Below are 25,715 nucleotides of genomic sequence, written 5' to 3'. Positions count from 1 at the left end.
TTTAGTAGTCCTGGCGAGAGCTGGGCAGGCAGTCCGCTAACTCCTTTGGTACGCCTTAGGGGAAGGTGGAGCTGTCACAAAATAGAATTACAAAAGAGATTAACTGAGCACTGGAAAGGACGAAGGGAACAAGAATACTTGGAGAAAATTGAACTACTGCACCAGAACATAGAATTGAAAAAGAAATATGAAGGGATTCCAGAAGGGATATGCAATAAGTTTGAATTATTGCATTTGCCTAGTCGAATAACATCTCAAGACGTCCCTTGTCAAGTTAGCCATTAGTGAAATTTTATGTAGTAAGCCGTATTCCCATTAGGAACAGTGGACTTGGTACCTACTGTTTTAATAAGTGTTATTAAATATTGGTGGTTGAGTAGTATTGGATCCTTGCCCATGAGTCTATCACTATATTTTAGTCTTTAAGATTAAGTGAAAATTTTTGTTTGTCATTCGAAAGGAAGAAATTATTCAATGGACAGTGTATGGGTTCAAGAGCTAGCAAGAATAATTCACATTTCGATATCTGGTGCTCGGTACTACCACAATACAAGCACTTCCCTTGTTTCCTAAAACAATCATTCTCCGTATGGTTGAGCTTGCCACAATAACCACAAACGACTTGGGGAGCCACAGATTGACCACTTGGAGGTGTCCCTCTCGATTGACCTCGTCCATTACGATCTCCTCTTGATTGAGTCCCTTTTGGCATGTTAGATATCTCCACTCCACCCGTTCCTTTTCCCTTTTTAAAAGGTGGGGCACTCTTATGTGCTTGTCCCAAAGGGTTACTAGAAGTGCCCCTCTTCTTAGCATGAAAGTCTCTAACTTGCAGCCTTGCACTCTCGACTCTCTGTGCTTTTTCTAAGACTTCAGTGAACGTAGAGATTTGGGCTGCAGCCAAACCCTCCTGGATTTCTACATTAAGTCCCTGCACGAACCGTCTAATCCTCCTCCGTTCATTGATCACCAATTCAGGAGCGTACTTAGAAAGTTTAGTGAACTTTCCGTCGTACTCCGCTACACTAAGGGTTCCTTGTTTCAACTTGATGAATTCATCCTCTCTTTTCTCTTGGATTAAGGGCGGAAGAAATTTCTCATTAAATTTCCTTGTGAAATTCTCCCAAGTCCCTTTCCTCTTATCAGATCCCACCAAGCACGGGCTACTCCCTCAAATTGGAAAGCAGTGAAATTCACTCGCCTATCTTCAGTGTAGTCTAAAGCAGCGAATATGTTGGTCATCCTTTCTAACCAATTCTCCGCTACCTCAGGATCATGTTCGCCAAGAAACTTAGGCGGGTTAAATTTTAAGAACCTCTCTAAGGCTCTATCCTCACCTCTTTCCTGACCCCCAGGTTGGTTAAACGATCCTGGACCCTGTCTTTCAGCTAAGCGTTCTAGGATATCAGTCATCCTATTGATGGCAGTAGCCATTTGGTTAACCTCTATATTCTCTTGTCCTTGGGTCAGTCCAGTTGCCGATCCCTGATCATTTCCCTGAGGTTGGACCCGTCTAGTCCCTCGCCCACAGCCTCGACCCCTTCTTAGCCCTTCCATAACCTAGGCGTGCCTAGTGCAAGAAATAAATAAATAAATTATGCAATGCAAAGTAGAAAGCAGGAACCAATCAAGAAAACATCGGAAATAACAATAATTTACATTTATTAACATATCAAGTTCATACAATTAGCAAGTCATGGGGTAGTCACAAAAATATAGCACACAGATGCCACAAGAGTACTTTTAATCACATACGACTAAAGTAAAGTCAAGTACCTCAAAAGTAGGCCACACAGTCATACAAAAAAATGCAATGGCCTCAACACTAGCATCACCCCAGCTAAATCTAACTACATCAGTCAAAAGGGCTAATTTTTTTTTTCTCGTTCATTTCCAACTCATATCAAACAATTGGATCCTATTGAGTTACATAGGACCATCCATCAATCTTTCTCTATCTCTCTCTCTCTTAGGCTCAACTACATTCTATTTCTCTCTAGTGAATATTGTCCCACACTCAGTTAAAATATTCTGTGCCAGATGTCTCATTTCTCTTACTATATGAACTGGACATCCGTTGACCTCCTGCACTTGTTCTCACAAAACATTAGTCCGTTCTTCTTCTTCGCAAATGGAGATCTTAAGTTTTTAGCATTGCCCTCAACTCTTAATTACTCGGGTACAAGAATTCGAAATAAGATAATTCACATCTCGAGCTGGCCAGTCCCAAGAGTAAATCACCATATTTAAGATTCCTACCCAACATACATATCTAGTCTTTCCCCAAGTATTACGATAAAATATTTATACCTATCACATTCATGATTCACAGCTTACACTCTAAAAGAGTACTTAAGCCTTTACTCATTCATATGATAAGGACCATAAAACCATTTGGCCCAATCTCACCCCGCGCAAATACCACGCGAAGCAGCTCTGATTTTTTTTTTTTCCTACAAGTGGTCACTTAACTTTCAAACCAGTCCCACAGTCCGGCATCCTAAACTTCAAACTTAGAATACACTACAAAAATCTGAAGCCTAAGCTCTGATACCAACTGTGACGCCCCCCACTTCTCCCAAGGGCGAACCCAAGGGTATCCGCGGGACGCCTGCCCAACTCTCGCCAGGACTCAAGACAAATCAATTCGAACTTAACGATACATACCAAATACTACGAGTCAAAATAAAGAAAAGTCGCTTACTTAACTAAATATTTAAATCTTACATCATGTCCACAAAAGATACATCAAGTTTCAAAATGCAACCATTAAAAGTCGACTACACATTTACAGCCCCGATTCCAATCAAAAGTATAATCTAGTCGGCTTTACCAAAATCTTCCTATCCAACCTGTTTAAGGAAAATAAACTAATAGAATGAGCCAATACTCAGTGAGGCCAAGAAAACACACATGCAAACACATAATCCAAGTAGCAACAACAATTACATTGTAGGTAAGGCTATCAAATTCGAATAATTCACATTTCAAATAGAAAAAATAAACAGAAACAATTCAAGGATATTGTAGCCCTCAGTAGCTAAATTCCACGTAGTCGAGTCGAAGTCTTGATCACATCTCACGTTGACACTCCGTCAACCACATAAGTATTAAATCCGTAGATACACCACTTTTCTTCGAATCCCGTCACCGTTACACCTCCTTACCGGGCCCGCTCATCAAAGTTTTTGATAATACTCGAGTATATCATGGCAATACTGCACGAGTAATGCCGAGCAAGATCTCTCCAATAGATCATGCTCTACGAATATCTCATGGTTTGCTAAACTTATCGACCAAGCCCATGCTGGCTCGATTCGCAAAGTTAGCCAACGAGTTTTGGGCGTCCCCCAAATATGAATACGAATACGAATATAAGTCGATGAGCAACGCTCAAATCGACAATTCCAAATAGGAATCACAAATACGGATCACATCTACGAATCACAAGTACAAATCACATCCACATTACCATGTACAAGTCGGATACAAATTCACATAGCAAAATTCGAATATAATTTCATTTGAAAGAGAACGAGTGCGATAAAGTACACCCTCGTCTCAAAATTTCAAATTTACATAACGCATAAGAAACAGATAACCACTTAACAACAAGTTCATGCACTTGACACTCACAGTGATTCAAGTAGCGAGTTCAAATGATGATTTAGGCGTCTCCCGTGAAATCCTCTGGAAGGTCCTCTTGAGCGCCTGAGCATTTAATAGTGAATTATCATTCACACATCCCAATTATCAAGGAAGAATGTGCACTAGTATAATCTGGAAAAATTTCATGAAAATGAACCTCAATTACTAGTAAATCGAGGTTCAAGTGGAGTTTCTTAATGTACAAGAGTAATCTAGTTTTGTTATCTTGGAAATCAAGCATAAACGTTCAAGTATTATCGAAGGAATAAGGAATACTTGAAAAACTCCATTTCCTTGAAATTCAGAAAATTTCAGTTTTGATACGATATTTTGAAAAAATCGTATCTCAGATTCCACACGTCAAAAATTGGAAAACTTGGTACCGTTGGAAACCTCTTCCAAAGTACTAAAAGTTCTTGGAAGACACTTTTCCATGAATCTAAGTGGAAGGTGTTCAAAAATGAGCTTAAAGTTGCTGTTCCAAATCACCCAGGATTGAGCCGGGGTTGGTTTTTCGCTAACTTTGAAAATTCAGCAGAATTCACTCGTTGCAAACCAACCCTTGAAATTTGTAGCTCCATTAGAGGTGCAAGTAAGGTTTAGGGCAGAACAAGCGGATCGAGAATCGGAGTTTCGAGCACCAAGACATGGTAGCTCAAAGTTGGGAAATATTCAAGACTCTTACAAAATTTCCAGATTTGGTTCCGACTTTGGACCTTTTATTAAGTGTCGAAACGGACTTGGATTGACACCAAATTTTGCAGTATAATACTCCCATATGAAGGGTATATCTCTATCTCAGAAAGGTGGTTAATCAATCAACCAAAGTTTGGAAAAATCCTTAAGGCAATCTGTCCAAATCTAAGATTTTCAAAAACGAGGTAGTCACTGTATTTTGATCATAACTCCCTCAATTTAACTTGGAATTGGGAATGGTTGATAGTGTTAGAAAATAAATTCACAGGGTTAAAATTTCACAGAAGAAATCGTTCCATGTTTCAGCATGCAACTAGTTCCAAATTAAGCCTAAAGTTGCAGCATCATCAAATCATTTCGGCAGAACGGAGAGACAGGACAACTGAATTCAGATGAATGGTACGGTTCACACACATGGAACTAGAATGTGCATTATACACAGTTGGAAACATGGGAACGTCTAGTTTCAAATGCCGCTAACGGCACTCGATTTCGACGTCGGAGTACGGAGTTATGGACGAAACACGAACACTGGTCTGGTTACGACGACAACCGTTTCCAGATTACTAGCTTTGGAAAGTAAATCCTTTTGATCAACCAAAACTCAATATTTTTCAATGAAATTTTGTACACAACTTCTACAACATGTAAACAACACAATGAAGCCATTAAATCCTCAAATATCTGCAGTAAAGTGGCCGAACAAATAGGGGAAAATTGGTCAAACTTGGCCATTGCACTCAACGTGAGTTTCCAGCAGTTTTCCTTCAACAAATCACTAACTTAAACACTGATCCGATATCATAAACTTCATCAAGTACAAAATCAGCAACAACCCAAGAGTGGGAATTCATAGAGCCCACTTTTTTTCCAACAATACAAGCTCCTAAAGTGAAGATTTCAGCTCAAATGCATAAATCAACCTCCATAAGACAAGTTTAAGGTAGTTGATCATTACCTACTTTGATGGTTGTTCAAATCAGAAAATTTCGGTCCCTTTGAAACCTGAAGAAAACCGTGAAGCTCCTCCCTTTTTCAGCTTAAAGTGTTGTCCAAGTGTAGAGTTAAGTGTATGTGAAGTTTTGGTTGAATTTATGGAGGTTTTGGTAGTGATTTGGTGAATTTCTAGAAGGAATGGTGAAGCTGTTACGGCTGAAGCTATCCTTCCATTGCAACTAGAAGAAACGAGATGCGGTTCTGGTTTCCTTTGCGTACAAAAGACGCTTGACGTCTAATATTTTAAATACGTCAAATCAATTACAACTAGTGCCCTACGCGCGCGTTTTGTGTTCGATTTCTCTTACGTTTGTTGCACTAGTGCACTAAACCTCTAGGGCACTTACATTCATATAAATATTATTCATTCTTAATTGTCCCAAAATAATGGTCCAAACGTGAAAACACGTATTCCCAATTTAGGCGCAATAAAATGAAACTTTCGAGAAATTCTTATAACGATCGTACCACCAACTATCACTTGAGTACTTAAATCTAAATTTACCTATTTTAGAACCATTGTACATGTCTCCAAATTTCCGAGCATATTGTACTCCTAATTAGCTAAAGTTTTCAGACACGTTTTCACTTTTTCGCTAAACAAGCTTATAAGAAAATATTTGTTTATTTATCTATATTTTTATTTTATTTATTTTTAAAATGAGACACTTTAGAAATATAGCGAAACTATAAAACCATATATTTAGGTCTAATAAGGATAGAAAATAATATTCGGGGCAAAAATCCAAATAGATAATTAATTGAGCCAAAATTAGGGGTTTAAAAATAATAATTTTACGAGTCCTCACGTGAATTGAGTATTAATTTCTCAATTAACCTTTCTTAATCTATTATTGATCGTTCTTAATTCTCCAATATTAATATACTCTCGATTCAAATATAGTCTCGAAAAACGTGCACTCGTTGTTCCGAACTAAACGAGTTTTCGAAAAGTGAATTTTTCCAACAAAATGCTTTTAAAAATATAAAAGAGGCGTCGTTCCATATAAATGGATTTTAAATGATCGAAATAAATAATTTGAAGAAAAATGAGTAAATAAATATTTAAACAAACTACTAATATTCGATAAAATAAAATAAAAAATTTCGGGTCCTCACAGAGACATTTGGGAGGTCTAAGAGGATGATACGGGAGAAAACTTGAAGAGTGCAGAAATATAGTTCTTCCATTTCCTTAGTATAGGATAGTGTAGTAAGTGTAGTTCATCCATTCTTGTATAATGGCTAGATTAGGATGAAAATGGAGATGAAGAAAGAGAAGTTGAAACTCAAGTGATATAGGTTATCTCTTCTCCAACTCTTTATCTTTTGTATTAGATTCTTAAATATGGTTAATATGCAAGTTCTAGATTTTGTGTTTATTATGTGTCTTTAAAGTTTATGCCTTGGGTTTGGTTGAACTTTCTATGATTGTTAGTATTTATTATTTGTCTGTTTGACTGCTATAATTTGAGCAAGTTATTTAGCACTTTAGCTCTTTAAATCATGATTAATTTGGTACCATTAATTGTGATTATCTAAGGTGTTGTTTTTACAATGAAAATTGAGATGTAACACTAGTTCAAGAAGTGCTAAACATAGGGAGTACACTCACGAAAGTAGAGGTGCACCTATGTGGTTTTTAGTGATTCATTTCATGTAATTTCATTGAAGAAATGAACTTGTAGCTAATTTGATAAACATGAGAATAGGTATGGATTAGTTATGAGTATAATTGATTCACTATGAAAGTAGGATTCAAATGCATAAGGAAATTACACCATAACTAGCTTAGATGTAGTACTCAATGATCCAAATATAGCACTTGCATGAGTAGTTAAGGATACCATAACTTAAGGAGCTTTCATTTGTTATTTTGTATAATTTCAGTAGATTTAATTTGTTATAATTTATTGATAGTCTAAATAATAGAGAAGTTTTAGTAATACCGGTAATTGTTCACTCTTCCTTGTGGGATCGACCCGATATATACCCTAAACTACTAGTTGACCTGTATACTTGTAGTGAACGGGTATAATTCGATTTTTTTTAACTAAACTTGGAATCAAGTACAGAAGATAAAGAGTTGGAGAAGAGATAACCCATGTTACTTGATTTTCAATTCCTCATTCTTTATCTACATCTTCATCCTAATCTAGCCAATATACAAGAATGGATGAACTACACTTACTCTATACTAAACTAATCTAACACTCAGAAGATGTAAGAACTACATTTCTGCACTCAAAGCTTCTCCCGTATCTCTCTCTATTCTGTTTAATCTTGCAAGTTTTGACTATATAAAGATGAAAGGTGGTTAAGAAATGAGACTTACACCTCTCTTTTATAGCTGGTAATGTTTCTCACGTGTCTAGCATTACATGTGATTTAGTGGAGGTGAAATTGAGTTTTCCGTGTAAAGAGCAGCCTTCTCTGACCATAATCTGGCTAGAAATCCAGCCACAAATCTGGCCAAGTTCTGGCCGGATTGCTATAGTGACTTTTTGGTGCACTTTTGTTCAATTTCTAGCTCTGCTCCGATTTTGCATCAACTTGAACTGAACCTTTCTTGATGATAAAAGCTAATTTAGCTCTTGACTAAACTTAAAACTTGTAGCCCTTTGAGTTAGCTTTCCAATGCATCAAGAATCACCTCATTTGGATTTTTGTACGCTGAGAAATAATCGAAATACCCTTGACTGCTCACTGCCCTGTTTCAGCTTCGACCAATAGAAATTAGCTACTGTAATTCGGCTTTTTGACCTAGAAACTTTCAAACTGGATTCAGATGTCTTCACCAAAGTTGTAGATCTATCTCTTATCTTCAAATTAGTTTAATAATCATCTCAATCCGATCATTGTAACTCAAGTTATAGACAAAATACAAAAATGTGTCAAAACTATCAAAATGCACAAAATCCAAGTAAAAAGTGATAAAAACTTCATTTAATTATTTAAAAGCATTTTTCACCAATTATTGCCAAAATGATTCATTTTCTTCCAGTAATATAATCAAAGTGACTAAAAATAATATAAAATGTCATACAATTAAAACGTAAATTAGTCACTTATCAAACTCCCCCACACTTAAATCATTGCTTGTCCTCAAACAATGCATACATAATCAACTACAATGATTCAAGAGGTGAAACAATATATGCATATTTGTCATATTAAATTCCTCAAGACTTGGAAAATAATCATTATACAATTGTTCAAATTACACTAAATACTCATAATATCAAGTAAAGGAAAGATAATTATATCTTAATTTAACAAGTTAAACTTAATCTCTCACCCTAACCTAATTTCACAAATAAGCAAATCACATAGTCAATTTATTGCATTCTTGTGTGAACCCTCACTTTAAAATATAATTTTCCTAAGCTACATGCCTTGTCCTAAGATTTAAACCACTCATTATATGCCCTACCATTGCATTTTACATGTGTTATAATAATTCCCTTGTATTGACCCTCACTTTAAAACACAATTTTCCAAAATTACTTGCCTTACCCTAGATTTAAATCACTTATTATAGGCCCTTGCATTATATTTCCTATGTGTTACAACATTTTCTTGTATTCCATTTCATTTCCTTTTTACTTGAAGTAAAACATTTTCTTGAGTTGGTCTTAAATAATTCACCACTTGTATTGTACCAAGTGTTCTTTTATTGGTGGTAGGGACTTTACATGAAGGATTAGAGGTGTTAAATAAGTATTGGTATATTTGGAAAGGTTAAAATATCATTAGTCAAAGATTAAGGGAGGATTGAACAAGAATGGGGCCAAGTGGCAAAACTTTAGCCAAGTATTTTGTTTGACCAAAGACTAGAAGATAATTTAAACTAAGTTTGGCCATTTTTTTTCTTATAGTGGCCGAATTTCTTGAAGTTTAGAGAGGAAGAGAGAAACTCCATTTTCCTTACTTTCTAACCCTAGTAAATCAAGAGCAAAAATCAAAAGAGAAAGATCTTGAGTTAGTTGAGAAACTTCCCTTCAATCCTAGTGGTTGTTCCAAGCTTGAAGCTTCCATCTTGGTGGATTGTTTGGTGACATAAGCAACTTGTAAGAGAGGTAAATGACCTTTAAAATTTGAGTGTTATGATGTTATATCATCTACTTTAAGTTTTTATGACAAAATACAAGTTGTTTTGGTTGAGATTTGGGGTTAATCTTTTGAATTAAACAATTAGTAGTTAAGCTTGTTAGTATGCCTACCATGTGTTTGATGAAATGCTTAACCATTGTTCATGTTTGTTTATGAGATATTAATATGTTTTAAATCTCTTTTGAGTTAGATCTACCACTTGATATGTTGTTTTAAGGGAAACCATGAGAGGATGAAGGTTGAGTGAATATGAGAAAGTGTGGACTGTTTTCTTTGCCATGGCTGACCGGTTCTTGAAGGAAGGGTTTCTCCTTGATTTTTTGTGATTTTATTGTACCCTAATCAAGCCTAATAAACATGGCTAGACATAGGTTAAGCTGATGTGTGAGTTGGATTGAATTTGAGCAAGTAAAGAGGTGGTTTGGGTCATAGTGGACTGGTTTGGTCTTCTTGATGGCTTGGCTACTATAGTCATTCTTATTCATGTTGATGTATTATATTTTGAACTCCAATGGTCCTAGGCAATGTGACCCCTATATATTAACAATTGAGGACTGATTTGGGTGAATTTGGACCAAAACAAATGAAGATAGCACCAAGAACTAATATAGCTTTGCTTGAGATTAGGGATGATCCAGAGTTGAAAAAACAGCCAAATTGTCCGAGCTACTGGTGATGATAGGATATGAACCAGCATATGTATTTGGTACCGTTGAAAAGCCCTTTGAGTCTAATTTCCAACGCTACTGACGGCACCTGATTCTGACCTTCCTACAGTGAGTTATAGCCGTTTTACCGAGACTGTGTGGGCGCGGCTGTTTTACCCGCGAAGAACAGTCTAAGCTTGAATGAGACTTTTCTTTTGCCCAACTTTCATGCACTTATTAAACTTGTTTTCCCATGAACTTTTACTGCATTTTGGACCTCATTGCATGATGAATTGAATGGGTTTAACCACTCACTTGGTCTCTTAATGACCCTAAAATTGAGTGGGAAATGAACCTAATTTGTTAACGGTTTCACTCGTTGCCCTAGAATTGGGAAACGAAGGTGGTCGTAATTGAGATACTTGACATTTGACTACTACATTGCTTGACAGGTAAGTGTTCCACTACCTGCTACCCTGTTATGTGAAATATCTGAATACTTGCAATACTTGATTTGCGACTGTTTGAGCCAAACACTGTTTTGATAAAAATGGAGGCGAGCGTGTACTTTATCGCACTCGACCTCCCTTGTTTCCACTGAGGCTCTATAAACTGTTATTATGAGATGTGATATCTCTATATATGACTGTGTTTAAGTTGCTTGGGTGATATCCCATCAACTACTACTACTATTTGGGTACCCAACCTCATAGGTGAGTCGGTTCTATCGAGCCAATATGGGCTTGGTCGAGAAGGCCGATAAACTTTAGGAACTGTTTACTGAACACTGGAAACCGATATACTCGAGTATTACCAAACTACTGTTTGTGGCGTGCCGGCCCCATAGGGGGTTGATTGGTGGACGGAAATTGGTGGAAGTGGTGTTCTACGGACTTACATTCTATGAATACAAATGTTGACGGAGAGTCAACGGATCCAGTTATGATCAATCTCCAGTGGTTATTGGCTTTTGAAAGCCACCTGTATCCTTGAATTGAACTGTGATTAAATTACTAGCTTACTGTACGGAGTTTATTTAATTATTTTGTGACTTTATTTGGCTATGTGTTTACTTGTTTTACTTGGAACCTCACTGGGCGTTAGCTCACCCTACTCCCTTTGTTTTCCTTAACAGATCGGGGATGGATTTGATCAAGAGCTTTCTTAGCTTTACATTGTTTTGGACTTGTATTTGAGAGTGTAACCTTTTGCTTAAGTAGACCTTACTTTTGACTCCTGTAAGCTTAAACCTATAAATTCGACTCTTGTTATGTAAGTTGACTTTTGGCTACATGTATAATAAGGTTTTGGAGAATTGGTGAAGTGATTATGTTTTATTTAGGGTTACACTCCCTTGCATGAAAGATGTTTCGTCCGCTTCATTTGACTTATTAGTACTTTGATCAACTGAGCCCCGACGAGAGTTAGGCAGGCAATCCGCTGATACCCTAGGGTTCGTCCTAAGGAGAGGTGGGGCTGTCACAGTTGGTATCAGAGCTTAGGTTTCAAATCTTTGAAGTGTATCCTAAACTTAAAAGTTTAGGATGCCAGCCTGTGGGATTTTGTTTGGAAGTTGAGTGACTGTTGGCAGGGATAAAAATTAGAGCCTAGGTTTGAATTGGTCTGAGTGAATTAGAAATTTTCAACTTGAGGATTATATTAGACTATTTCCCCCTTAAGAGTATTTAAGTTTCCTCTACACTTTTGTAGGATGGACGGGACGAATCTAGTAGCCCTAGCAAAAGACCGGTTGGCAAGCCGTCTCATGGGAACTTACCGATGATTAAATATCAAATCAGGCCCGGAGGAGTTAGAGCCTATTAGAGACCATCTAACCGCTACAGACGGTGCGGGTGTCTGCATATTTATACCTATCCTAATGAAATAGTGTTGGTCGTTGTGAAGGAGTGGAAGGTGCTTCCAAGGGACAATGCTGGGCTTGAAGCTAAAGTGAATCAACTGAAGAGCTTGAGAATGATGTGGTCGAGAGCCGAGAAAGGGTTGATGACCTTTGTGCACAGCTTGGAAAAGCTCACAAGTGCATGGTTAAGAGGACCATGAAAGTGAGGAATAGAGTTGAATCGATTCTGAATATTTGTGATAACTTACTTTGAGATGTGAGCGATGAGGCTTTCTACATTAGAGGTGAGGCAGAAGCTGAACCTGCCCAGACTGAAGGGTCAGCTAGTCCCGCGGCGGACTAAGCCTTTACTTCTAGACCACTATTTTGGGTGATTTTGACTACTGTACATAGAGAGAATAGGGGATGTGGTGACTCGGTAGTTGTACTGCTTTCTTTTGGCCACTTACACAAGATTTTTATTTGATATGACTGTATGGCTGTATCTGTATTTTTTAGGCTCGTACTTGCTACTTTTGATTTTGTTATCTTGTAAATGACTGTTATGAGCCTTTTAATATATAATGTTTTAACTGTTGACTTTGATCATTGACTTTTGACTTTTGACCTTTGATTTTGACTTTTGACTTTTGACCTTGACATTTGGCTCTTGACTTTGACTTTTGACTTTTGACTTCTGACTATGACTTGACTTTATTTTAGCGTGGAATTTAATTACTTTGCATTTTACTCACTTATCGTGACTCTGATTTCACTTTTATTTAGCTTTTGGAAATGAATAAGTACCTGTTATGTGTCAACTCATACTTACCCGTTAATTATTATATTTGGGCCCTAGACCAGTGAGTAAGAATGGAAACTAGACGACAACGTGGTCGAGGCCGTGGGCAAGAATCCAGGCGAGTTCAGGACCAAGGAAAGAAACAAGGTTCTGTAGCAAACCAGAACCAGGGACCCCGAGGTGAAGGAGGGGACTAGGTAGCTACGGCTATCAATCGAATGACTGATTTACTAGCCCGTTCGGTTAACCAGCAAAGTCAAGTACCTGGTAGCTAGCAAAGGGACCATGAAGATAGGGACTTGAAACGGTTCCAAAAGTTCGCTCCTCTTAAATTTCTTAGAGGACCAGATCCCGAAACTGCCGAGAATTGGTTTGAATAAATGGAAGATAATTTTGCTGTTTCGTGTGGTCTCTGCACGAAGTGAGCTTGGGATCAAGTGGCGTTCTTGGGCGTAAGCTATGAATCAAGACTGTTATAAGCATAAACCCTTTATCAGGGTACTTGAGAGAAATAGATATGTACGTCGGGTAGGAATCTCTAATATGGGTGATTTACTCTTGGGATCGGCTGGCTCGAGTTGTGAATTACCTTATTGCGGATTCTTGTACTTGAGTACCAAAAAGTGAAGAGCACTAGAATAAAGATATGTATCTTGATGGCACTAGAGATAAGTTTTGATGGCAAAAATCAAGGCGCGAAAGATGCTGACATTTGACCTACTTATTGGACTGATTGAGGGAATGGATCTCAGAAGTTATCATGAACTAATCTAGAAATAGTATGTTAGAGTTTCTATAGACGGTGGCTAGATTGTAGTGTACGTTGAGAAATTTACACTGAAGACCTATTTCCTTCTCCTATGACTGTGAAGACTTGATAAGTGTTTATTTCGAATGTGAGGTGGTTTGATTGCAACTATATGGATATTTCTACCCCTCTTGTGATATTCTTTCCTATACTTCCTTGACACCTATCCACTAATGTCTAAGTATGGACTTGACTCGATTATTATCGTGGTGAGATCGTGAGTTTTGGAATTATACATGGGGATTTAAAAAAAAAGAATTGGGTTCTATACCTGTATGTAAGAGTTTGAGATAGGATGTGGAACTTTCGATATACAAAGTACGCTTTAGGGAACTGTTATGTATATAAGTGGCAGTGATACTCCTTGTGTTAAGACTCCGGAATAGGAATAAGTGGCATAGTATTTTGAGGTATTGTTCCACTTGTGTTCTACTTTCTCGTCTATCTCATTTGAGAATAGCTAAATTTAATTTCTCGTGGTTGGATTGGAAATGAATGAATTTAAAAGTTATATGACTAGAGCTTCCATGAAGCCAATCATAATTAGAGTTGCTGGCAAGCTATCATTGAATTAAGTGAGTCGGCAAGGTGACAAATGTGACTGATCTGCATAAGAAAATAGAGATTATTCGAAAGGAAATAGAATTACAAAAGAGATTAACTGAGTAATGGAAAGGACGAAGGGAACAAGAATACTTGGAGAAAATTGAACTACTGCACCAGAACATAGAATTGAAAAAGAAATATGAAGGGATTCCAGAAGGGATATGCAATAAGTTTGAATTAGTGCATTTGCCTAGTCGAATAACATCTCAAGACGTCCCTTGTCAAGTTAGCCATTAGTGAAATTTTATGTAGTAAGCCGTATTCCCATTAGGAACAGTGGACTTGGTACCTACTATTTTAATAAGTGTTATTAAATATTGGTGGTTGAGTAGTATTGGATCCTTGCCCATGAGTCTATCACTATATTTTAGTCTTTAAGATTAAGTGAAAATTTTTGTTTGTCATTCGAAAGGAAGAAATTATTCAATGGACAGTGTATGGGTTCAAGAGCTAGCAAGAATAATAACCAAGTTTTAACTCTTTTTTTTTATTAAGATTAAAGTTTGTGTTATTTCTCACCTTTAATATCTTCACTGATTTTATTTAGCATGATGTTTTAGCCATTGCACTATTATGATTTTCTCTCTAGATAGATTTTGTCAGTGGCATGAGTGGAGAGATTTTGGAGGAAAAGCATTAAGTTTCCATTTTTCTTGAAGGTACAAGGTAACTTTGGCAATAAACTTTCCTCTACTTCCAATATATGCAAACTAGTGGTTTAGGGTTTCAATTTTGGTAGTTTCATGAGAAAATTTCATGGTTTGAAGTTGTGTTGTGAAATTTTCAGTTTTATGGTAATTTTCTGCCCACACATGATACTTAAGTGTTGGCCATGGTTTGATAGTTTTGCTATGTTAAATATCTAGTTTTTATATACTAGTTTGACTTGTCTAAAGAAAATTTCAGCTTGTGATTAGGAATTTCAGTTTAGGGTTTTATTTTCTAACTTGAGTAGGTGACAGTTATATGCTTGATTTTGTGAGTTGTTGGCTTGGTATGTATATGCTTGAGTTGAAACTATTTTGTGGGAAGGATGAAGCCTTGGATTGGCTGGAAAAACTAGTAAACACAAAGGAAGTGCCGCTGAAAATTTGTCTGCAGGGAACCTTGGGTAGTTTTAGGAAATCTGTTATATCTTGATGTAGAAAAGTCAGAATTGTGCTCCGTTTGTTGAGTTTGAAACTAGATTCAGAGTACTACCAATAAATTTCAGCATTGTTCTTAATTTTCATGAATATCTGTGATTTTTTCAAAATTGACTGAAATTGCATACCTATTCTGTCTTTTATTGGGTGAAGCAGCAATTTTAGGTTGGAATTTGACTGAATTGTGGAAAAAATCTTACAATAGCATCTTCTAGGAAGTTGTAACCCTTTGAATCTATTTTTCGATGGGATAAAGTTTATAAATTTTGGACTTAAGAATCTTGAGATATGATTTTTCAAATGGTATCGCGCAAAACTCAAAAATTTCTGTTTTCCTAGAACTGTTCCTACTTTCATTTCCAACTTTAGGATTGGAGTTGGTAAACTATTTTGAGGTTGGCTTATGAGTAGAATTGAGGTTTAAATCAAAGAAAATGAGTTTCTTCAAATCATTTTAGATTGGGCAATTTTTAACTTTGTATTTTGAACGCCTTTTCTAATTTCTCCAAACATTTGACTATAAGTGATACTCTTGTCCTCTAAACGAATTTTGGCAATGTTGATTAGTAGTACATGAGGATTACTCCTCGATTGGAACAAGCAAATATTATATTTTAATAAGTTATACGGGTATAAAACTTGTAAATTGATGCATGTTCCAAATAAAGTTTTGGAACCTCAGTTTCTTTATATATTTCGGCTGTGTAATTGCTAGTCTTTTACTAAAGCATGTGATCACAGGACTCAAGAGAGTTAAAAAGGACAATCACACAAAATATCCTGAACTATTCAGTAATCAATGTGAGAATTTCGAGGGCGAAATTCTTCAAGGGGAGAGAGTGTGAGAACCCCACGTTAAAATATAATTTTCCTAAACTACATGCCTTGTTTTAAGATTTAAACCACTCATTATATGCCATAGCATTGCATTTTACATGTGTTACAACAATTCCCTTGTATTGACCCTCACTTTAAAACACAATTTTCCAAAATTACTTGCCTTACCCTAGATTTAAATTATTTATTATATGCCCTTACATTATATTTCCTATGTGTTACAACATTTTCATGTATTCCATTTCATTTCCTTTTTACTTGAAGTAAAACATTTTCTTGAGTTGGTTTTAAATAATTCACCACTTGTATTGTACCAAGTGTTCTTTTATTAGTGGTAGGGACTTTACATGAAGGATTATAGGTGTTAAATAAGTATTGGTATATTTGGAAAGGTTAAAATATTATTAGTCAAAGATTAAGGGAGGATTGGACAAGAATGGGACCAAGTGGCAAAACTCTAGCCAAGTATTTTGTTTGACCAAAGATTAGAAGATAATTTAAACTAAGGTTGGCCATTTTTTTTTCTTATAGTGGCCGAATTTCTTGAAGCTTAGAGAGGAAAAGAGAAACTCCATTTTCTTTGCTTTCTAACCCTAGTAAATTAAGAGCAAAAATCAAAAGAGAAAGATCTTGAGTTAGTTGAGAAACTTCCCTTCAATCCTAGTGGTTGTTCCAAGCTTGAAGCTTCCATCTTGGTGGATTGTTTGGTGACTTAAGCAACTTGTAAGAGAGGTAAATGACCTTTAAAATTTGGATGTTATGATATCGTATCATCTACTTTAAGTTTTTATGGTAAAATACAAGTTGTTTTGGTTGAGATTTGGGATTAATCTCTTGAATTAAACAAGTAGTAGTTAAACTTGTTAGTATGCCTACCATGTGTTTGATGAAATGCTTAACCTTTGTTCATGTTTGTTTATGAGATATTAATATGTTTTAAACCTCTTTTGAGTTAGATCTACCACTTGATATGTTGTTTTAAGAGAAACCATGAGAGGATGAAGGTTGAGTGAATATGAGAAAGTGTGGATTGTTTTCTTTGCCATGGCTGACCGGTTCTTGAAGGAAAGGTTTCTCCTTGATTTTTTGTGATTTTATTGTACTCTAATCAAGCCTAATAAACATGGCTAGACATAGGTTAAGCTGATATGTGAATTGGATTGAATTTGAGCAAGTAAAGAGGTGGTTTAGGTCATAGTGGACTGGTTTGGTCTTCTTCATGGCTTGGCTGCTATAGTCATTCTTATTCATGTTGATGTATTATATTTTGAACTCCAATGGTCCTAGGTAATGTGACCCCTGTTTATTAACAATTGAGAACTGATTTGGGTGAATTTGGACCAAAACAAATGAAGATAGCACCAAGAACTAATATACTTTTGCTTGAGGTTAGGGCTGATCCAAAGTTGAAAAAACAGCCAACTTGTCTGAGCTACTGGTGCTGATAGGAGATGAACCAGCATGTGTATTTGGTACCATTGAAAAGCCCTTTGAGTCTAGTTTCCAAAGCCACTGACGGCACCTGATTCGGACCTTCCTACAGAGAGTTATAACTTTTTTACCAAGACTGCGCGGGCGCGACTGTTTTACCCGCGAAGAACATTCTAAGCTTGAATGAGACTTTTCTTTTGCCCAACTTTCATGCACTTATTAAACTTGTTTTCCCATGAACTTTTACTGCATTTTGGACCTCATTTGCATGATGAATTGAATGGTTTTAACCACTCATTTGGTCTCTTAATGACCCTACAATTGAGTGGGAAATGAACCTAATTTGTTAACGATTTTACTCGTTGCCCTAGGATTGGGAAACGAAGGTGGTCGTAATTGAGATACTTGACATTTGACTACTACATTGCTTGACAGGTAAGTGTTCCACTAACTGCTACCTGTTATGTGAAATATCTGAATACTTGAAATACTTGATTTGCGACTGTTTGAGCCAAACACTGTTTTGATAAAAATGGAGGCGGGCGTGTACTTTATCGCACTCGACCTCCCTTGTTTCCACTGAGACTCTATAAACTGTTATTATGAGATGTGATATCTCTATATATAACTGTGTTTGAGTTGCTTGGGTGATATCCCATCAACTACTGCTACTGTTTGGGTACCCAACCTTATAGGTGAGTCAGTTCTATCGAGCCAGTATGGGTTTGGTCGAGAAGGCCAATAAACCTTGGGAACTGTTTACTGAACACTGGAAACCAATATACTCGAGTATTACCAAACTACTGTTTGTGACGTGCGGGACCGATAGGGGGTTGATTGGTGGACGGAGATTGGTGGAAGCGGTGTTCTACGGACTTACATTCTATGAATACAAACGTTGACGGAGAGTCAACGGATCCAATTATGATCAAGTTCCAGTGGTTATTGACTTTTGAAAGCCACCCGTATCCTTGAATTGAACTGTGATTAAATTACTAGCTTACTGTACGGAGTTTATTTCATTATTTTGTGACCTTATTTGGCTATGTGTTTACTTGTTTTACTTGGAATCTCACTGGGCGTTAGCTCACCTCACTCCCTTTGTTTTCCTTAACAGATCGGGGATGGATTTGATCAAGAGCTTTCTTAGCTTTGCATTGTTTTGGACTTGTATTTGAGAGTGTAACTTTTTGTTTAAGTAGACCTTACTTTTGACTCCTGTAAGTTTAAACCTATAAGTTCGACTCTTGTTATGTAAGTTGACTTTTGGCTATATGTATACTAAGCTTTTGAAGAATTGGTGAAGTGATTATGTTTTATTTAGGGTTACACTCCCTTGCATGGAAGATGTTTCGTCCGCTTCATTTGAGTTTTAGTACTTTGATCAACTGAGTATCAGCGAGAGTTGGGCAGGCAATCCGCTGATACCCTAGGGTTCGCCCTAGGGAGAGGTGGGGCTGTCACAATTCCTCCTCCTATAATCATCCTTTTATTATTATTATTATTTTACAACTAAGATGGATTTATTCACAGTAATTTTACTTAAATAGTGAAATGCCTTTTGACGCGAAAATCGACACTTTTAGGTGAAAATCTCCGGTTACTCAACATTTCTCTTATTTAAGTTGCTATGCATACTCTTAATTCAAATATTTTTTTACGCGAATGTCGACATTTGTAGATGCCAACCCCTGATTATTCGGCACGAGAATCATTGGAGTAGAACAATTTTTATTTACTTTCTTTTCTTTTCTTTTCTTTTCTTTTCTTTTTTTCTATTTTTCTTTATTTTTCCCTCATAGAAAAATATATAGAAATAATCAAAGGAGGAGTATAACCTTTATCGACTATATCAATCACTTACTTGCAAAATTAAGTAAAGAGAAGAAATCTCATTAAACATGTAAAATTTATAGACATAATTTTCCTCACTTTACCAAATATACTTTGTAAAATACAAAAATTCTAATTGCATAATAATTATTTCCAAGTTAAATGAGGACTAAACTTTTCAAAATACACATAAAGTTTCAACAGTTTGGAAGAATCAAACACTTAAAGTTGGAGCAATTTAGCCCTTTTTTGAAATAAAAATGAAAAAATTGAAGAATTTTTGCCCATAATGAAATATTGGAAAAGATTTTAGAAAAATTTTGACAGAGTTTCCCCCTATAAATGGACGAAACTCTCTGCCAACATACCCAATTTCAGGCAGATTACCCACATAGCAAATAATTCAAACACAATTCCAATATTTCTGAGCATTTAAGTCCGCAAAATATCATCACATAGCATTAAAATGCAAGTTCAAATATTTCCTCCCCCACACTTAAACTTCACATTGTCCTCAATGTGAGAAAAGGAAAATAAATAAAGAGTAAAAGAGAATACTCCCCTTATGACTTGCGCGATCTAAATCCATGGCAATGTGATGAATTTCCAACTGTATTTGGAAAAGAATGGAGAGTTAACTTATTGCACCCTGAAAAAGACAAAATCAAAACAAATAAATTTCTTAAAAATAAAAGGTTGCGATCAACAAGAAGAAAACATGCAAGTCAAGGAAAAAGGAAAAATGATCAAGCATGTGGAACCATACAATATTCATAGGATAAAAACATGAAATGAGCTAATCTTTGCTAATCAAATATATGCATTAGTATCCAAAGCAAAGGGAAGCTAATTTCACACAATAAATCCACAATCATGTATCAATTGTTGTTGCTTGATCACAAATAACAAGTTTTTAGTTGTTGTTATTCAATGAAAATTGGTAATAATGATGGAACAACATGAATAGAGCTTGAGTAGTAGACTCGTGAGAATAGAGATATATTTAACTGGATTAAACTTGCATTTCATGAAGGAAACAAGAGTGATCTAGTTATTCACCATGAGAATAGGAAAAACTAGACTATTCTAGGCCATTTTATCATGAGAACAAGACTTGGTAATATTGGAAATGAATTCCTAGTTAAACAAGAGTTGTAATAAAAGGTAAATCTATTTACTTGTATCTTTCATGCCATAAGTGGAAATCTATATCCCTAGACTCAAGTATTTAGTGGATTTTCTCCATTGTTATCTTGCAAATATCTAGTTAAGATTAGTTAGGTAGTAGCAATCACTACTTTTCTTGCTTAAATAGATCATTAGTCTAAATAATAGAGCAAGTAAGGATCTAGTACTTGCATAATTGCTCTATGTGGGATCAACTCGATATTTGTCATAAACTATTAATTTGGCATGTATATTTGCAGTTAAAACGGGTATAATTCGGAACTAAACTTGTACTTATATCAAAAGTCCGTCAAGTTTTTGGCGCCATTATCGGGGAGCGGGAATATTAGGGCCTAATTAGCTTTATTAATTTGGACAATATTTGTATCTATTAGTTAATTTGTTTATAATAAGTTAGGATTTTTATTAGTTTTTGGTGAATTAATTGCTACATAATCGCTTTTATTCTTGTTTATAGTATATGTACCGAGTTTTACGGGTAGTAGCACCTTTTGATCCAAAAATTGAAAGGACGCTGTGCAGGCAAAGAAGGCGTACACTACAATAAGAAGAAGAAGAGATTCACCAAATAGAGGAAATCACAATAAAGCTACCTCTTGAAAAAGAAATGAAGAAAATGAAACAAATAGGCGAGCTCTAAGGGATTTCGCTCTACTGGGAACTCAAGGGTCCCAAAAAAGTATAACCCGGCTAATGGTAAATGCTAATAATTTTGAAATTAAACCATCATTAAACCAAATGGCGCAACAATCTCAATTCAGAGGTAATGCCGTAGAAGATCCTAATGCACACTTAACCTTATTTTTGGGGATATGTGACACTATTAAAATGAATGGAGTTAGTAAGGATACAATAAGGCTAAGGTTGTTCCCATTTTCATTGAGGGATAAGGGTAAAATTTGATTACATTCTCATACCCCTAACACCTTCACCACTTGAGATGATTTGTCTAGGGCATTTTTGAATAAATACTTTTCACATAGTAAAACGGCTAACCTTAGAATGGATATTATTAATTTTAGTCAATTTGATGATAGATTGTTGTATGAAACTTGGAAATGGTTTAGAGAATTATTTCGGAGATGTCCACACCATGGACTTCCCGATTGATTTATTATGCAAACCTTCTATAACGGTTTATCTTTCTCTACTAAAACTACTATCGATGTAGCCACAGGGGGAGCATTGATGGCAAAATCACCTCAAGAAACTCAAAGTTTGATCGAAAAAATGGCGGCCAATAATTATCAATGGGCTAATGAAAGAGGTAATCCAAGGCAACAAGTAGGTATGATTGAAACTAATGCCACCAATATGCTTAGTGCTCAAATGAATAATATGATGCAAATGTTACGTCGTCAAACTGGATGTGATCTGAGTTTTTCTACTAAAGCATATGTTACTTGTTGTTCCGTATGTGGAGGAGAACACAATTCTAATGAGTGTATTGATGTTGAGCAAGCTCAATTTGTTAAGAATTACAATATGAATGTTTAAAACAATCCATACTCGAATACATACAATCTGGGGTGGAGGAATCATCCCAATTTTGGATGGAAGGAACAAGGCAATCCTCTAAGGCCCAATAATCTGCCGAGATTCCAACCAAGGCCACAACAAACGAATACCAAACTGGATTGGGAGATTACGATGGAAAAATTGGCAAAAGAAAAAAGAGATTTGAGCGAATAGAGGGGCGGTTAGATTAATTGACCGGAATGTATAAAAATGTGGAGGTCCAGATTGGTCAAATCGCCAATTCTATCAACAATCAAAATCAAGGGAAATTGCCACGTAAAACGGAGATGAATCTTAAGGAATATGTCAAGGGCATTACTCTCCATAGTGATAAACAACTAGAGGACCCTCTAGTGTAAGAAAATAAGGGGAACGAGGAGAGTGATAGTGGAGGAGATGAGCAATTAGAGAAAGAGGTAAGTGTGGGGGAAGGTGGTCAAGAGAATTTAGAACCTCTACTACCGTTCCAATACCTTCGGCAATTCCATTTTCTCCATGACTCAAGCCAAATAAACTTGAAAAAAAGTTTGAGAAATTTGTAAAAATTTTCAAACAATTACATATTAATATTCCCTTCGTTGATGCTATTTTGTAGATTCTTTCATATGCCAAGTTTCTAAAGGAGATTGTGACATGAAAGAGGAGATTGGATGATCGGAAAATGATAGCATTAACTGAGGAGTGCAGCGCTATCATACAAAACAAGCTTCCACAAAAGTTGAAAGATCCGGGGAGTTTTTCTATACCTTGCACTATTGGTAACATTGAATTTTCAAAAATATTACGTGATCGTGATGCAAGTGTATCTTTAATTCCCCTAACGGTGGCTAGACAATTAGGATTGCATGAGTTAAAACGCACTAATATAACCTTGCAATTAGCCGATAGATCTATTAGATATCCAATGGAAGTTTTGAAAAATGTGTTGATCAAAGTGCAAAAACTTATCATTCCCGTGGATTTTGTGGTATTAGATATGGAAGAAAACATGCTATGCTGACCATACTTGGTAGACCATTTCTAGCAACTGCAAGTACTATTATTGATGTAAAAAATGACAAGTTTAACTTTCAAGTAGGTGAAGAAGAGGTAGTAGTTAATTTGAATGAAATGGAAAAGTACCCTTCTTTTACTGATTATGTTTGTTCAATTGACACAATTGATATGATAACCCAGGAAGAGGATCGAATCAATTTGATGTCGATCCTCTTGAGCTTTGTTTATCAAGTGCAGGGATGTGGGGGAAAAATGAGGAAGAAATTAAATTATTGACCCAATATTTAGATGCACAACCTCTTTATAGGAAAGGATATGTGTATGAAAATCTTGGACAAGGAAAGGGACTTCCACCACATCTACAGATAGAAACTCCAGAGCTTGAACTTTGCCTAGCCATTTGAAGTACGAGTTTTTTGGTGAAAATGAAACTCTACCAGTAATTGTCAATGCTTAGTTGGAAGAAGAGCAATTCAATAAGTTTTTAACAGTTTTAAGAAAGCACAAGAAAGTTATCGAATGGACCATCTCCGACATACAAGGAATTAGCCTTTCTATATGAATGCATCGCATTCTTTTGGAGGAGAATTACAAACCGGTGGTTGAAATACAAAGAAGACTAAAGCCAAACATGAAAGAGGTGGTAAGATTAGAAATTATTAAGTGATTTGATGCAGGTATAATCTTCTCTATCTCGGATAATGTGTGGATAAGTCCATTTCATATTATCCAAAAGAAAGGTGGAACTACCATAATTAAAGGAAAAAATGATGAATGTGAGGACCCGTAATTTTCTTAATTTTTAGGGTTTTATTTTCTTTTAATTGCACGTTTTTCCACATTTTCTTATTCGGAAAATTTTAAACATAATTTTTACGAGTAAAGTTAGTTTTAAATGATTTTTCTAGTATCGGATAGTTTTTGAAAAATTAAGAGCATATATCGGACGTGGGACCCGCTAGCGCGAAAAGTTCGGAAAAATTCGGCCAGTTAGGTTAAGTTTTGGATACTGGGTTTAATTTACCAGGTGTTATGAGATATTTAGAGGTTGCCAAGTGGATTGTTGTAAGAGAGACAAAAAAGTTAGGCAAGCAATTAATGAAAGTGACATGTGTCACTTAGAGATTAATTCCTACATTTGACTTACTATTCATCCTTTTACCATTTACTAAATAAAACCAAAAATTGACCAAAAATCTTCCAAAATCTCCAAGCTTGTGGCCGGCCCTTCTCAAGCACAAAGGAAAGAAAACTCTCTCAATTTTCAAGCTCCAATCTTGCCCAATCTCACAAACTAACCGTTTAATCTTGAATTCCTTCCATAAAACCTCTTAGTTTAGTGCTTGTAAGGTAATTGGTGAAGTTGTTTGGAAGGCTAAGGTGTTGAATTGCTTCCTTTCTTGTCTTATAAGGTGAGTTGTGAAAAAACCACTCTCCTCTCTCTAATGATGCTTAAATCATGACTAGTGGTGGTATGAGATGCAATTTTATAGATTAAATCTTGATTTTTGGTTGAATTGATGAAGTTTTCTAATTATTGGGGATTTTTCTGTTTTCATATGAATATGATTGTGTGGATATTTATGATGTTTGGAAATGGTATTTAAGGCATCTAGGAGGTGGAAAAAGTGGATAATTGCAAGCAATTTCTGTTTGGAAGAAAAATTGGAAAGTTAGGGTTTCAATGTTCTTCATTCTGCCCGGTTTTATAGCTCCTAGTTAGAGGCCGAATTGACCTTGGATTAAAACATGAAAGTTGTAGGGAATGATATTTTAGAGGTGCCTACAAAATTTCAGGTCAATCGGAGTAGCGTAGAATGAGAAAAGTCGAAATTACCCTTGTTGTCCTGATTTTACCCGAATGTAAGAATTGCGCCTGTAATTGGTTGTTTTGGCTGGAATTGCTTCGGAATTGATTGTTGAGGTCTTCTGATGAAATGTATCCCTGTTTCTAAGCTTTCGGATGGCTTTGGAATTTCTGAATTTGGACTTAAGTAGGCTGAGTTATGCTCTTTACACCAGAATGCATTTTGTGAATCTGTTTTTCCGGTTCTGATGTAGTATCTTGCATTTTGACCTTGTTACACTCGTGTCGCGCCCCATTTTTTGATAAATAAATAAATGGTTTAAAAATGTATTTTTGTGATTGGAAAATGAATTGTGATTTAAAAAGAAAAATGGGTCTAAATGGGGGGTTGAGAATGCGACGATTTGACCCAAAATTATAGTTTAAAATGGGTTTTTGAAATAAAAATTGGAGTCGCCACTTGGTAATGAGTTAAGGTGTTCCAAGTCATCAAAAAATGAATTTTTAAAGAAAAATAGGAAAAAATAGTAAGAAACCCCTTTTAAACGACTCCTAATCCACGTAAACCAAAGAAAAAGGTTCGGGAGTCACATTTGACAAAGGGGAAGGCAAGGATAAAATCCAAGGCACCCCTTTGACCTAGCCAAGGCTAGTTGCATGATTTAATCAAAGATTTTCTTGTTTTAATCAAAGAATTTATTACATTTGGATGCACTACATAAATGCAAACCCTAGACCTAGGGGTATTGGGGGAAATTTCCCTTCAAAGGTTGAGTGGTGCCAATCACATTAATTGTGAAGCCC

At 36.0% G+C, this 25,715-nt stretch overlaps 1 non-coding gene across 1 annotated transcript; it reads right to left on the bottom strand.

The window, feature by feature from the left end:
- Positions 1–21,583: 21,583 nt before the first annotated feature.
- LOC113707522 (small nucleolar RNA R71) lies at positions 21,584–21,690 on the bottom strand. The gene has a single exon (XR_003452250.1). It is a non-coding gene; the product is annotated as a small nucleolar RNA R71 (small nucleolar RNA).
- Positions 21,691–25,715: the final 4,025 nt, after the last annotated feature.

The sequence above is a fragment of the Coffea arabica genome, chromosome 8c, assembly GCF_036785885.1.
Source record: "Coffea arabica cultivar ET-39 chromosome 8c, Coffea Arabica ET-39 HiFi, whole genome shotgun sequence".
Classification (NCBI taxonomy): Eukaryota; Viridiplantae; Streptophyta; class Magnoliopsida; order Gentianales; family Rubiaceae; genus Coffea; species Coffea arabica.
The sequence above is the reverse complement of the archived record's forward strand: the minus strand, read 5'-3'. Positions and strand labels throughout refer to the sequence as shown.